The sequence below is a fragment of the Pinus tabuliformis genome, chromosome 1_2 (genome assembly GCF_031772625.1).
Source record: "Pinus tabuliformis cultivar Carrire ecotype Pingquan chromosome 1_2, CPIR1, whole genome shotgun sequence".
NCBI lineage: Eukaryota > Viridiplantae > Streptophyta > Pinopsida > Pinales > Pinaceae > Pinus > Pinus tabuliformis.
In genome coordinates, this window is record NC_142298.1 from 3,607,767 (window position 1) to 3,624,324 (window position 16,558).

Consider the following 16,558-nt stretch of genomic DNA (forward strand, 5'->3'; position numbering starts at 1 on the left):
TTTCGGTTCTTTGCACGCTGATGAGTCGATTTACCTGCTGCTGGCGAACTTACACAGTCTCGGAGGTTCATGGTTGTAGGCTGCCCGATGGATTGGACGCTTTGGTTGCATGTGCCCGCGTTTCACTGTATATGGCCAGCGCTGTGAAGAGTATCCACTCTAGCAGGCTCAACTGTTACAGGACTCCCGCGGGATGTCTTGGAACAGTTCTTCCTCCTTGGGTGCATGCTGCACGATGATGGATGGCCTCATGATCACGCTCCCGGAGCTTCTGGATGACTGTGATGAATATTGTGTGAGATCTCTAGCGTTTGTTTCATTTACAATTTGCCTTTTTTTGAGAACTCATCGATCTGCTTTGCTGATGCAGGCAATCTTGTTGCATGTCGACAAGGACGGTGGAACAAGATAACAGCAATGTGCAAGGGTGTCAACAGTGGCTTGCATGCGTCCAAACCGATCCTTAGCCGTTAGATCTCCTCATGAAATGAATTCTGGGCCGTTCTGAGCTTCTACAGGAAGTTTCCTGTAGAAATACAGAGCTTCCTGTAGAAAGGCTGCGCTTCCTGTAGAAAGTCTGCACCTTCCTGTAGAAAATCTGCATCTTCCTGTAGAAAATCTGCATCTTCCCGTAGAAGACTCAAGCTGTAATAAAATTGCACATACCTTGGAAAAAATGAGTATTCTTGGAGGGGGTGCTGGTGAGGTGTCCTGGCTGCATGATGAGGACCCTTGGCTTTGAGTTGAGAGGCTCCCTCTCCTCCATAGAACACTTGCAATCTGCATGCAATTTTCACATGATAAACTTGCTGATCTTGTTTTTTTTTTTTTTTTTTTGAAAGATCGCAGGGGCGCCTCATTGAGGTTTTCACCCTTGCCATCTGCCTTAAGCGCCTCAAAGAGGTTTTCACTCAAGGATCTTTTTGAATCTTTATCTCTTTTTTTTTTTTTTTTTGAAAGACAATAGGGGCGCCTCAATGAGGTTTTCACCCCTATCACCTGCCTTGGGCGCCTCAGAAAGGTTTTCACCCAAGGATCTTTATTATTATTTTTTTTTTTTAGATTCTTCAGGGTATGCCCAAAGTAGAGGCAGAACCCTTCTCTATGACCAGCACTGCCTTCTCCATAGTTTTGATGAACTCTTGTCTTGAGAGAGGCTTCCTGTAGATCTTCAATCGATGCCCATTGACAAGCATGGGGATGGCTTCCTCATCAATGGTCCGAATAAGAACAGATCCATTGTCATGACATTTTTCCACTGAATATGGCCCTAGCCATCTGGTTCTCAGCTTCCCCTTGAAATCTTTGTATCTGGAGTCATACAACAAAGCCCAATCTCCCGGCTGAAACTGCTTGTCATGGAGATGTTGGTCATGCCATACCTTTCTCTGAAGTTGAACCACTTCTGAGTGAAGGAGGGCCTGCATTCGGTGCTCATCCAGTCCATTCAGCTGCAATAACCTCTCTTGTTGTGCATGGCTGAGATCTAGGTCCAACTGAGCTGCCATCCTCAAAGTGTTGTATTCAAACTCAATGGACAACAAAGCTTTCTTCCCATAGACCAGCTCATAAGGTGTGAAGCCGGTGGTGGTCTTCCAAGTGGTGTTGTAAGCCCATGTGGCTTCAACCAGGCGATCTGCCCAGTCCTTTCTGCTGCTGCTCACCACCTTAGTCAGGATCCCTTCTAATGCTCTATTGGTGACTTCCACCTGCCCATTTTCTTGAGGGTGATAGGGGGTGGAAGTCCTATGCTTGATCTTGTGATGAGCTAGTAGATCTTCAACCAGGTTGGAGGTGAACTGGCTCCCTTGATCGGTGACCAGCTCTCTTGGATAGCCAAACTTATAGAAGATGTTTTCTCTTAAGAACTCGGCCACCTTTTCTTCTGTTGCTGCTTTGATTGCTTTGGTCTCTGCCCACTTTGTCAGGTAGTCGGTGCACACAATGATGTAAGACCTTTGCCTCGAAGGAGGGTTGATTGGGCCCACAAAGTCCATACCCCACTTCTCAAATGGCTCAAGAGTCACCTGAGGTTGGAGAGGCATCTCATCCCTTTGGGTCGGTTTCCCCATTCTTTGGCATTGGTCACACTGGCTGACATATCTTCTGACATCTTGATGAAGTGTGGGCCAATAGTAGCCTGCCTGCAGGATTTTGAAGGCAGTTCTCTTTGCTGCAAAATGTCCTCCACAAGGCCCATCATTGCAGGTGAGGAGGATATCAAAGACTTCCTCCTCCCTTACACAACGCCTTAAGATCTGATCGGGGCCAAGCTTGAACAGATTGCCCCCGATCCAAGTAAATGAGGCACTTTTTCTGATGATTCTGCTCTTCTCTCTCGAAGATAGGTGTGGAGGGAACTGTGCTGAAACAAGGTAGTTTGCTATATCAACAAACCATGGAGAGAGTACTGAAATAGCAAACAGATGTTCATCGGGCATCTGGTCATCCACTGTTCCATCCTCATCTGCAGACAAATCCAATCTAGATAAAAAGTCAGCAACAACATTTTCTCTACCTGGTTTGTCAACAATGGTCAAATCAAACTGCTGCAATAAAAGTAACCATCTAATAATACGAGCATTCACATCTGGTTTATTCATTAAATATCTGATTGCAGCATGGTCAGTATGTACAAATGTTTGATAGCCAGTGATATAATGTCGGAACTTGTTCAGTGCATGGACCACAGCTAAGAATTCTTTCTCGGTTACAGTGTAATTCAGCTCAGCTTTGGACAAGTTTTTGCTAACAAAGTAAATGGCATATGGAAGTTTTTGCTCAACTTGTCCTAAAGCTGCACCTATGGCTTTGTTCGAGGCATCAGTGTGGATGTGGAAAGGTAGGGCCCAGTTTGGACCTCTCAGGATTGGGGCTGACACCAACTTGTCCTTTAATTCATTCAAACTCTTCTGACAATCGTCAGTCCATTTAAACTCCACATCTTTTGCCAACAGGCCAAACAATGGCGAGGCTAGCTTGCTGAAGTCCTTAATGAATCTCCGGTAATATCCCGCTAATCCCAAGAAAATCCGAACATCTCTTACCTTTTGTGGAGGTGGAACCTTCTTGATTAGAGCAATTTTGTTAGGATCCACCTGTAACCCTTGGCAAGAAATGGTATGGCCTAGCATGGTCCCTTCAGTCATTAGGAATTCACATTTTTCAGGACTAAGGAAAAGTTCATCTCGATGCATTTGGTTAGGACTTTTCCCAGATTGGACAATGCTTCCTGGAAGTTGGCCTCATAAGGAGTAAAGTCATCCATATAGATTTCCACTGCATCATGGACCAGCTCCGAGAAGATGCTTAAGACAGCTCTCTGGAAGGTAGCAGGAGCATTGCATAGCCCAAAGGGAAGGACACGGTAGGCAAAGGTACCCCAAGGACAAGTGAAGGTGGTCTTATCTTGGTCTTCCGGGCTGATTTGAATCTGGTTGTACCCGCTAAACCCATCCAGGAAAGAGAAGAACTTCTTTCCTGCCAGTCCATCCAACACTTGATCTATGAAAGGTAGAGGGAAATGGTCTTTCTTGGTAGCTTTGTTCAGTTCTCGGTAGTCCACACAGATTCTCCATTTTCCATTTTTTTTGGGAACCAAGACCAGAGGGGACACCCATTCACTATCTGAGATGGGGTAGATGAATCCGGCATCCAACAGTTTTTGCAGTTCTTCCTTGACAATGTCCTTAAGGGCTGGATTCATTCTCCTCTGGGGTTGCCTAACCAGTTTACAATCCTCTTTGATGTATATGTGATGGGTACAGACCGAGGGATGGACTCCTTTCATCTCCTTATAGCTCCAAGCAAAAGCATCTAGGTGGCTGGCCAACAGGCTACACAACTCCTTTTCCTGAGAAGGAGATAGGGAGGAGCTGATCTTCAATGCTCTCTCAGGGCCGAACTCCACATTCTTGACTCTGGGAGTGACAGGGTTGGTTGTACAAAGATCCACTAAGGTGCTAGCTTGGGCATCCTCCACCAATTTCTCTAAGGATAGTGCACTGGAAGGTGGACTCTGGATCAGGGTCTCGATCAAGTCATCCTCGGTTGGAGGGTCTCTTCTAGTGCCATCTAGGGTGCACAGAGGTGCTGAGTACACCTCGTCTTCCTCTCCTTCTTCTAACCAGAGTGGTAAGTCATGCTCTAAGGAGGGTTGGGCAGGAGGGTATAGGACTAGCTGCTTGGACATGGGACCATTTTTGATGGTCATGTTTCCTGCACGACAACTTATGTAAGCATCTGCAGTAGCTAACCAAGGCCTTCCCAAAATGAGAGGATATCCAGTAAGCTTTGCCTTTGGTTGCAGAACCAGGAAGTCTGCAGGGTATTCCCAAGAGTCAATAGAGACCAAGACATCCTCCACAATCCCTTCGGGAGTCACGGTGGAGCGATCTGCTAGTTGCAGTACTGTCGAGGTCTTCCTCAAGGAATCCTGAAGATTGAGTTTGAGCATGGTATCCCTGGTCATCACATTAATAGCAGCCCCCAGATCAATCAAGGTGTGAGGTATGATGGTGCCATTGATGTGGACATCTACTACAGGACTTCCAGGATCTAGGTACTTTGGGCAGATGACTTGTCCTAGCATAAGGTCAGACAGTTGTCCTATGACATTAATGGTTGAAGCATCTTTCTTCCGCCTGCCTGGGTGTTTGAAACACTTTTCCTTAACCAGTTTGTTTTATATTGGCACATCCTTGATGGCTTGGAGAAGTGGTATTTTCACACACAACTGCTTGAGCTCACCCAGAAGCTCATCCTCCTCTGGGTTGGGTTGTGTGGTGGCTGTTAGTCTCTCAGGAAAGGGTGGAATAGCCTTTGGTTCACTTTCCTGTTTATCTTCCTCATCCTCTGGGGGAGGAGGTTGGCGATCTGGAAGAGTCTTTCCAGATCGAAGATTGATCTCCTGGATCTCCACAGCATAGGTAGGGCATGAGGTTTCCCCAGTGTATACCTGCTGAGCCTGTCTATTGTTGGGGTTCGGGTTCGGTTGAGCAGGCATTTGAGGTTGCCTTGGAGGAGCAGGAGGTAAAGGCTGAGGTTGAACTGGTGGTGGAGGCAAAATGGCAGGAGGAGTGTTGTATTGGGGCCTCCACCCCGACTGAGGTGCATTCCACTGAGGCTGTGGCTGGGCATGTGAATGATATGAATGAGAAGTAGGTTGAGTAGGGTACTGAGGTGGATAAGACCATGGAGGAGGCATGGACCAGGAAGGATGAGCAGGGGGACCCCAGGAAGGCATAGGAGTCGATTGGTTGGGGCTGTAATAAGCTTGAGGTGCCCCTTGCATTCCCTGCTGATAAGGTCTAGATCCTTGTGGCCTCCTTTGGTTGATGAAATAGAGAGGTTCGGTGGGGGCTTCTGTCCCTTGGTACATGGCTTTAAACCCAGGTAAGGTTGGACACTGATTTGTGGGATGGCCCTCCTCACAAACGAAACACACCTCGACCGAATGCAATGGGCATTCGTTCTTAGGGTGTCTCCTTGTGCACCTAGGGCAGAAGACAGCCAAGGCTCTCTCAGCTTCTTCTTTCTTTTGCTGGATCCTGAATGTGTCCAGCTGCATGGCAATGGTCTGTCTCACCTCACTCTTAAGATCTTCTAATTGGTTTGTAAACTCATGTTTGGAGAAAGGGACACTAGTGGAGAGGAGATTTCCTCTACCTCGTTTCCTAGCTGCCCTGGAGTGGTTTCTAAACACAGTCTTGATGTCCTCATAAGGCAGTTGGTAAATGTCCCCCCCAGCTAACATGTGAAGGGTATCTAAGAGGTCTTCAGGGACTCCTCGCAGCAGGACCAACTTGAGGGATTCAGGGTCAAGTGTGCACCTGGCCCGCTTATAGCTAAGTTGGAATCTCTCCTCATAATCCTCTAAGGACTCATCATTTCCCATGGTCATCCGAAAGATTTCTCCCTTGGTTTCCTTGGACCTACAGTAATCCCTGTACTTGGTATTGAAAGCTTGCTGCATCTGAGCCCAAGTAGTGATACTATTCCCAGGTAACCCCATGAACCAGCGTAATGCTGCATCCTTAAGAGTTGAAGGGAAGAGTTTCAGCTTTTGCTCATCTTCAATATAGTCATAGGTTCTACAAAGGACAACAAACTCAAACAAGAAGGTATCAGGATCCTCAGTGGTCAGTCCATGGAAGTGAGGTAAGGCGGAGGGGCTAATGTTCTTCATTTTCATCTCTCCATTGGTCTCTCGGATGGGGAAGGCACCTTCTATTCTCTCATCTTCTCTTCTATTGTCAGCCATAGCTTCAGATGGAGTGGTCTCTAACTCTTCTTCTTCTATAGGATCTTCATATATCTCAGGATGTTCACCTATAGGTTCCTCTGGGTCACTGTCACCAAAGAAGAGAGAAGGGTGACTCAGTGATGTGGTGGGGGTGTTGGGTAGGAATTTGCCTGATTTATCTCGGTTCCTACGAGGCATGAAATGGAAAAGACTTTTCTTTTTTGATTGCTTTTGCTTTTTTCTTTGGTATCTGCAAAACTGAAACAGAGTGATCTACAACTAACTATCTTACTGAAATGAAGATGCAGAATTAAATTGAAAGCAGGAAAGAACTAGTCTACTTTGCTCAAATGAAATTGCAGGAATGGAAATGCTAATTTATGCTTGCAGAATTGAAATTGCGGAATTGAAAGGCTAATCTATGAAAGCAGGAAATGCTAATCTATGAAAGCAGGAAATGCTAATCTATGAAAGCAAGAAATGCTAATCTATGAAAGTAGGAAATGCCTATGCTACTTTTGCAGAATGGAAATGAAATAAACTACTGAGCAGAAGGCAAGAGTAAGAAAATAGAAGAAAAGCAACAATTACTAATACTCTGACGCTTCCCCGGCAACGGCGCCAAAAAGATGGTGAGCTCCAGTATTGTAGCAATAATGCTACAACTCCTGGGGCTTCCTATCTCTAATTTTATCAACCCGGTAGTTCGTACAAACTTGGAAGCGACGGTGCTGTATGCACAAGTACTAGCTCTTGTCGCAGCTGTCACTTGGTCAGCTGGCACAAGTCCGCTAGGGCTCAAGCCAACTTCTATATGCTCTCAGAAGAAGCTTTATGAGTGATGGACGAAAACTATCTCGAAGAAAGTTAACCTACTTTGCAAAAAGGAAACTGAAAGCCAACAAAGCATGGAAACCCTAGTAAACCCTAATCTGACTATTCTAACCTCTATGATGCAATAGTGAGAGTGCAAATGTCTAAAGATGATGCCATTACTTCTAGTGATGTGAAATGCATGAAATTAAACTACTTCTAGTGAAAAGAACATTGTTTTTATGTTTTTGCTTAAATGGTTGGAGTGATTGTGATTTTGTTCTTATTAGGGTTTGGTTGTGCAGAGGTGGTGCAGAGGGAAGGAAAGCTTGGGAAAGGTCAAGGGGGCTAGGAGAGGTCCCAAGGGATCCTTAGCATCAGTCCACAGAAGTTCCTCACGTTCAGATGCTCAGCAACCGAGTGTGTGGGCTCCTACAGGATGTCTGCAGGGGATCCTACAGGAAACTCAGGAATCCTACAGGAAGTCTGTTAACTTCTACAGGATGTCCTACCGTGGAAGTTTTGGGTGATGGTGAAGTGATGGAGTGGTATGGGGGAACAGGTAAGATGGAGATGGAGCTGGTGATGGCTCAGGGGTAGAGAAATAGGATGGAGAAAGAGTGCACGAAGTTGGTTGGTGGATGGAAGGCTAGAACAACGAAAGGTCAAGAAAATGAAGCTACGTGGGCAATGGAAGAGTTGGAAGCTAAACGAGCTAAACAGAGGTCAAGGATGTGGCTTTAGGCGTGGTCAAGACGAAGAAGAAGGAAATGGAATGATGTGGAGCAGTGTAAATAAAACAAATTGCTTATGACTGTCACCAAAAACGAGAATTCATTAACCTATGCTACCTGTGCTATGAACTCAATGAACAGCAATGTAAATCGTGAAGAGAAGTGGTGCATGAAGTTGTGATGAAGGAGTATGGTTCAAGATTGAAGTGCATGGAAAGATCTATAATGAAAATGACTGTGTTGCAGCTTGCATAAAGGTAAAAGACTGCGTTTTTTTTGGTGGTTGGTGTAGACTGCACCCCAGTCTCCAAACAGAGATGGTAGTGGGGTCTCTCTCAACGTTTTTCTTGGAGCTCCAGTGAATTATCAACCTCCTATTCTAGCTAAACAACTGAAAGCAATTTAACCATAAGCTAAACCTACTCAATCTCATTAAAGAAATCAAATCATCAAACTGTGCTCTTGAAATGCATGTTAAAACAAGGAAACAAAGTGCTGGAACGAAAGGCAAATAACACTACAAAACAGAGGAGATCTATTGCTCTCAGGTTGGGCCCTAACCTGAGAGCTATAGCTCCCTTAAAAGCTCAGAACTAGATCCAAATCTGCTTGCCTTTATTCATAATCAAAAGTCTAATGTCATGCCAAAACTGGCTTACACAAAAACAAACACCGAGCTTGTAACTCGTGCTCAGCAATTACAATAGTAATCCAAAGGTTCAAAAAGCTCCTAACATAGGCTACGGCCTGCATATTTATACACAATGAAGATCAAGCTGGCTTCCTTCATTCGTGGGGCTTGGCTGTCCAAATGAAAGTCTAACCGCTATAAACTGCTGATCCTATAGAACATGTTGACTGCCTTTGAGCTCGGTGGGGAGAGCTGTTGGAGCTCGGAGTTAAGGTGAAAATTACGAGGGAAGTCATTTAAGGCTGTAGACAACCTCCCTATAAACCTGCAACGTCACCTTTGCTGTCTCCTTGTCTCCATTTACGTGATCTTTTGCTCTCTTTAATGCCAAAAACCTGAAATCACCATGTATTAGCCACATAGATATAATGCCTGCCCTTCTTCCTACAAACAACACGAATATACTAAGAAATGAATGCATAAGTGATAAAAGATGAATGGTTGAGCAAGTAAAGTAGGCCAATATGAGCCCAAATTGTACCAAAAAGTGGGGCTCATCATTCGTCTTAGCACTAATGCTAACATTCCAGGATTTGAGCCACCTTTTTTGTCCCATATCCCAGGACGCTATCGAGAATGCAATTATCATTTAGAATTGGTAAGGATACAAGGTAACAACGATGCAAAAGCAATAATATGAACAAAATCATAACCAGACCCCTACTAGCCGTGACAGGAATTTCGTCAAACATATCATCAACATGTAACCTACAACTGTAAACAACACAATTAAGTGTAGGGATCTCATACTTATCTGAGAATCACCATGAACCATTGTTTCCTCATTTCTTTTCATGCCTTATCACTTATTGGGTCATAAATACAATATCCATTCAAACACAGGTAAAAACATGCTGAGAGCCAAACATAGTTGTTGCCATAAAATGTACATATAACCATCACTATAGGAACATAAATATAATGGACATATCAACCATCAAAATACATACATACATACATATATATATATATATATATATATATATATATATATATATATATATATATATATATATATATATATATATATATATATATATATATATGTATTTATATGTATATGTATATGTATATGTATACATATACATATATGTATATGTATATGTATACATATACATATATGTATATATATATGTATACATATACATATATGTATATATATATGTATACATATACATATATGTATATATATATACACACATTTTCGCATGAAAATCAAGGGAATGAATTTATCATTAACAAATGCAATGAACCAACTAGTGATGGGACTACCACGTTCCACCCGACCATAGATTAACTGAGCCAAGTTTCTCTTTAGCCAATCAACCCCATGCCATATTCCAAGCATGAATGTGGGACTCATAGAACACATCAAAAACAAAAATCAATGTGGATTCCACTAGAGTTCTCCACCTACACTGTGAGGAATTTGAGTGCCTCCTAGTCTCTCAGGCTTTACCGTGCATCAGTAGTCTGATCCAGGGATCACTAAGCCCTACATTGAGATATAGTCTCTAGGTTATACCATGCATTCCATCCTAGAATCACTAGGCCCAACGGAGAAAAAAATCCACCTCTTGGCTTTACTGTATATCCTGCCATTCACCGGAAAGGATTCCTAGGCCCACAGAGGCACTTAATCTAGCTTTACCATAACCCACAGTCTGGTTCAGGGGTTACTAGGCTAGTGGCTTCATGTATCCTTAGTTTGGTTTAGGGATCACTACCACCATGTGTTTGTCAATTCATATATCTACCCCACTCAGCTTTGAATCCAATTTGACCAACCCCCACAAAACACATGAGAGAACCCATCTCATCAAAGCTATCAGGAAATGGCAAGGCTAGGCTGAAAATACTATCACACCTCACAAAATCCATGCCATGGTAGAAAAGAAACACATGCAATCCCATGCATGCCGAATCTAGAAAGGAAAATACACATGCAAGTTGATATCTGCAATGAAGCCTATTGTGGTTGTTGATCCTACCTTTCCCTACTTAATCTTTGATTCCTCTTGCCTTCTTTGTCTTTCTTGCTCCAATTCCAAAGTGCCCCAAGAAAGCTCTAAGTGTCCAAGAGTACGAGAGAGAGGGAATAATGAGAGAGATCCAAAGCTACATTGACCAAGTCTTGCCCACTGATCCTCAGAAGCTTTTTTATTAATGAGGCCTCTATTTTCTTCATTTTTGGTTATTGTCCTTCAATTTCCTCCTCACATGCAACATGTGACCTTTCACCTTCCTTTTCTCCTGATTTCCATTATTTTCATAAATAAATGTCCAAAAAATGTCATTTTTCCTCTTTAATGCCTTAGCCATGGCCTTTGCCAATATCTTTAGCCATAAACAACCAAATGAACACCCCCTAGGATGTCTTGCCCACCATCCAGCTTGGAATATGTGTCCCATCATCTGTGGTATTTATATCTTTTTACATTTATTACACGGAAATTTTCACCAGGGCTGTTACAGAACCCTCCCCCTTGGGGGACACCGTCCTCGGTGTTCAATCACACATATACCTCAACAACCTGCACAAAAGACGTATTGTTCATGGAGTTTTATAACCCAGCACGATGCAGTATTTACAATGAAAGATCTACTAAAGACATAATATCATGAAAACATGACAACATATTGCATAATGGAGCTTTATAACATAGCTCATTACGATATCTACAATGATCATCCCACTTAAAAACTCATATGACATCATAACATCATGATAACTTAACCACATGATAGCACAATAACATAACACCCATTTCGCATAATGGAGCCTTATAACACAACTCGTTACGATATTTGCATCAATACACAGGTGTAGATATAATAACCTCATCAAAAAATATATACCAAAACATATGCCAAATCATACACCAAACATTTATCAATCATACACTAATCATCATATAGCATCTATCAAAACATCATAAGGCATATATCAAAACATCATATAGCATGTATCAACCAACATAAATCATATATCAAATCATCATAAAGCATATATCAACCATCATGAAGCATATATCGATCACCATAAATCATATACTAAACCAACATAAATCAAATACTAAACCATCATAAAGAAACTACCAAACCACCCTAAGCAACCACCAAACTACCATGTCAAACTTCTAATTCTTGTAGTTGATTTCAACTATCCAATCGGGCATGTTCATGATTCCTGTACTATGCACATAATCTTCCATCTGTTTTAAAATGAATTCACATCATACCTCATTGGTAGCTCCTCAATAAGGTACATTTTCAATCATGTTCACTTCCTATTACAACAAGTCAAACTAGCATATTTGACCAAATCAACATGTATAAAAATATCACATCATGTTAGCTCAAAACATAACCATCAAAATCATAAATGACATGTAACCATCATAAATCAAAATCATAGATCACATGTAATCATCATAGACCATAATCATAAATCACATGCATACTAAAACCAAAATACAATATTGATACTTATCCTTTCATCAATCCTTAGCTTCTACCTTTGTCTTTATTCTGTACGCACTCTGGATTAGTTGCTACACCCGACAAATACCCAGTGCCTTCTCCTTAACCATGTGCATAGACACATAGTGTGAAACACACACATGAAACCACGTGGCATACCACACCATGCAATACATTCATCTACACCTGACATACAACACATACACCTACACCCAGTACAATACAATGCATCCATCTATACCTGATATGCAATACCACGCAATAGATGTACCTACACAGAGTACAACACAACGAGTACACACTCTGCAATGTCATGACTACATGATACACATACATAATACCATATGCCCTTAACACAACATGTATGACATGCACACAATACCACACGTACATCAGTACCACATGTACGAAGCACAACCTACACAACGTGTACACAACATCACATGTCCATGACACCACCAACACAATGTGTACACAATTCCATATGTACACTGCACCACTATACGACATGTACACAATACGACATGTACATTGTACCACATGTATGATGTGTACACAACACCATATGTACATAGCATCACATGCATGACATGTACACAACACCGCATGTTCATAGTACCTTATGTGCAACATGTACACGGCACCACATGCTCACAACACCACTTTTTCAATCAGGCAAACAACACCATATATACATAGCACCATATGTACAACATGCACGCAATATGACGTGTACATAGCACTGCATATCCAACATGTACATAGCATCATCCATACACAACACTGCATATCCAACATGCACAGAGCACCATATGCACACATGCCGCATATACATCATGAACACAATACAATATGTATACAACACCATATATCCATCATACACATAGTTCAATATGTACAAAGCACCATACATCCAACATGTACATAGCACCATATATATACCGAACACTGAATATGCAACGTTCATACAACATTATCTATACTAACACCCTGTACATAATATTGCATAAACATCATGTATACACACTACATATGCGCAATACTACATGCGCACAATCATCATAGATGCAACATGTACAACATATAAAAAAATATGCACAACAATACTACCACACATTCAAAATCACACTGTCCTTACCAAGAAACCTTGCTTTCAATATCTCATCCATGCTTATCCTAGCATGCCCAGATCACGCTGCTTTCACTTTTCTAATGTATCCCTTGGTATAACATGTCCATAACATAAACATAATATAATCACATAATATCAACCCATAAACACATGATACTGACCATGTATATTTTTCATTACTACTCTTCCCACTTGATTCCTCATGAACCAGGAATCTCTTCATGTTGTTCTCCTGCATAAGAAATCATTCCTCCACAAGAATGATCTCGGACAACCCTGTCAGATAGTAACATAAATACATGGATGCATACATACATATATAAATGTTAGCATAAAATAATCATGATCCTATCAGAAAACGACATACATGCATACATGTATACATATATAAACTTCAACATAATCATGATCATAACAAAATTTCTACATAACATAAGGTCTAGATTAAGAGAAATTCCTTTATTCATGTAACACATGCGCAAAATTGAGAACACCAATTCCCAACATAGCCAAAGGATATGACACCTCAAATCCATTCACTTTACCTTTTCCTGTTACCTTTCCCATGACTATACTGCTACCATCCATTTACCACAATGGACCCAGCTAGTCCAACTGACTGTCACAGGCTTACCTTCTGCTGTGCTTACTCATGCACCGATCTTCATCTGAATCTTACATTACCTTTTGGGTACCACAAATCTCTCCCCGAGCTCCATCAACTTTCTTCTTTCCCAACCAATTCCCCAGACTCAAAACGTAAAAGAAAAGACAAGAAATAAATAAGAAGAAGACCATAAAAACCGATAACAACATGACTCCACAAACAAAGTGGTATGGCCATACACTAGACATAAACAAAGCCACAAATCAATCTCAAAAATTCATAAAAGACAAAAAGAACAAGACTAACAAAAAACACCATGACACAATCCCCACGGTTCCTAGGGAAATCTCAACTCGAGCCTTCTTCAAGATTTCATGGCAACCTTTCTTGCCATACAACTCCCTACCACATTCTTTCATTAACACATAACTATTAGTGCATAAATAAACATAACACTACACTAGTTACCTCATCTTGTTGTGTCAACCACATTTCTTACAATTGAACACATCCACACCATCTCTCAAGGGAGTCCAATCCTTTGACAAATCCTCTTGTAACTAAAGAATAGCTAGTATAAAAGTCAAGTACATGTTGATGAATATAGCATGTGTCCACATAATGCGAGACTAGATTAAAGTTAAGAAGACCTCTTGTATGCAAAGCAATCACTCATTTGGAATTAGGGTTTCCAAACATAGCCCAAGGAAATTCTTGTCCAATTCCTTTCTTTTACCTTTTTACCTTGCTACAAGAGAGTCTTACCATGTACTATCACATCACACAATTGTTAATTATATAGACACATCAATTATTATCGTGTCACACTAATACCAAGCATGTTCACTACAACTGACCACACATGTCAATCACATGTTCCAAATATCAAGACAACCATATTTATCAATTTGAAATCAACCATTACCAATACTAACAATCATGTCATAATCCATATTCAACTCATGGTCATCATTCATAATACTACAACCATAAACTACATTCAAGTACATATCAATTGTCTCAACACATACATGTTAGTACAATCATCTTAAAACAAAATAATTTGAACACATACTCATATTAATTAAGTCATCAATCATTCAACCACTTGCAAACATACCATGTTAAATAAATAAATTGGATGACATAATAGGCACCAAATAGTCAAATATCAAATAGACGACATAATCAACTATGAAACCCCAAGTATGATACATAATCAAACTCATACCTTAGTGTACCTGAGGGGAGGCTATATTATTTGCATAATCAAGCTAGTTAGCGAGATATAACTTTACAACATGTCAACATAAATCATGATATCCATAACAGTAACTAATTAACATGTTCATATTACAAGCTCATAAGAATCTGTCATTCATGCATAATAATCACATATGTATGATCAGTCTAAATTAGTACGACACCACATTACAAATATGTTATCTCATACTTGAGTATTGCAACCATAACCATCAGCATAGGTCAAACCAGGTTAACACAATATATATAACATCAAGATCTTCAATGTAGTGAACATAGCCATCACACATATGGCCATTCGAAATTACGACGTCAAGATCTTAATGAAATAACTCTAATCATCCATTTAATAGCATATACCAATAATAAACTATATATCATGTTCATCAACAACATAAAACCAAATCATCAAGCTAACTGTCATATAAAAATCAACAGAGTTAAGCTATAACATACTCATCAACAACATATAGCATAATCATCAGGTTATCTAATATAAAACAAAAATAATAATGCATACAACTACATTATCATTCTTGACTATCGGACACATGATTATAACTACATTAATCAACCAACATATATCATGAATGTAACCATAACATCAAAAGATGTATATAAACCTAATGTATATAAAAATCCTTGACCTACATACATGCATGCCGAACATACAATACTTGTATGACGATCTACTCTTACCCCAAAGTACAATGTTGTAACCTTATTATGATGATCTTCATCTCCTACTCTATCTCAGCCAACACATTAGCATCATAACAACCAATAGGATCATGATGACCTAAATTGCATCCAATGACTTCACAAGGCATGTTTGACCTAATATTCAAACTATAACCAAGACCAACATGCATAACAATTGTATATAGCCATATAACACATGAGTACAAAACCATGTATACACCATTCTAGCTAAAGTTCAATCATGAATGCATGACCATATCAACTACACAAATTATGACCTGATGCATGACAACAACCATTACTCCCTTGTACACATTGCTACATGCAACCGAAAACATGCATAAGAAATTCCTAATCAACTCCAAATACGCATAAACACATGTAGTCAAACATAATCGATCAGTTCTTGTAATCAACCTACAAGACTCATGCATGTAATCAAAATATTCAAAATGTAACCTAACATACAAGGATGTAGTAGGCAACATAAAATCAATATGTAAGTGATAAATAACCATATATCGTCAGTCACATAATTATTTCAAATAAATTTCATGAAGTCAATATCAAATTCTCCATGATAACCATACTACAACTCCAATCCATCATCAAGAAAATGCAACAAGTATTTAAGTGTAAGAGACACTCATGCAACTGACATGCATGCATGACCAATAGACATTCAACCCATTCAGTTTGAGAGTTGAACCATGCTCTGATACCACTCTGTAACACCATCCTACCACATCTACCCAAGCAACTAGCCAGCCTCGGTAAACATGCGACGAGAGGCCACTATGGTAAGGTTCAACCTCCTTGGTGACTTTAAGGAAATGGAATCTACAGGACATCACACACAGTCATCCAACATCATCCACATAACCTTCAG

The 16,558-nt window shown here is 40.6% G+C and overlaps 1 long non-coding RNA gene across 7 annotated transcripts in view; it reads right to left on the bottom strand.

The window, feature by feature from the left end:
• LOC149204014 (uncharacterized) overlaps positions 1-16,558 on the bottom strand; it is a 61,760-nt gene that overhangs the window by 3,222 nt on the left and 41,980 nt on the right. For 3 of the 7 annotated variants that reach the window (XR_016252350.1, XR_016252354.1, XR_016252352.1), the window contains one exon: positions 8,651-8,817. The exons of 2 other annotated variants lie outside the window; for them this stretch is intronic. This is a non-coding gene — a long non-coding RNA (uncharacterized LOC149204014). Of the gene's footprint in view, positions 1-8,650; positions 8,818-13,104; positions 13,374-16,558 lie in introns of those variants that run through there. 2 more of the 7 variants (XR_016252355.1, XR_016252356.1) reach the window with 2 other exon arrangements.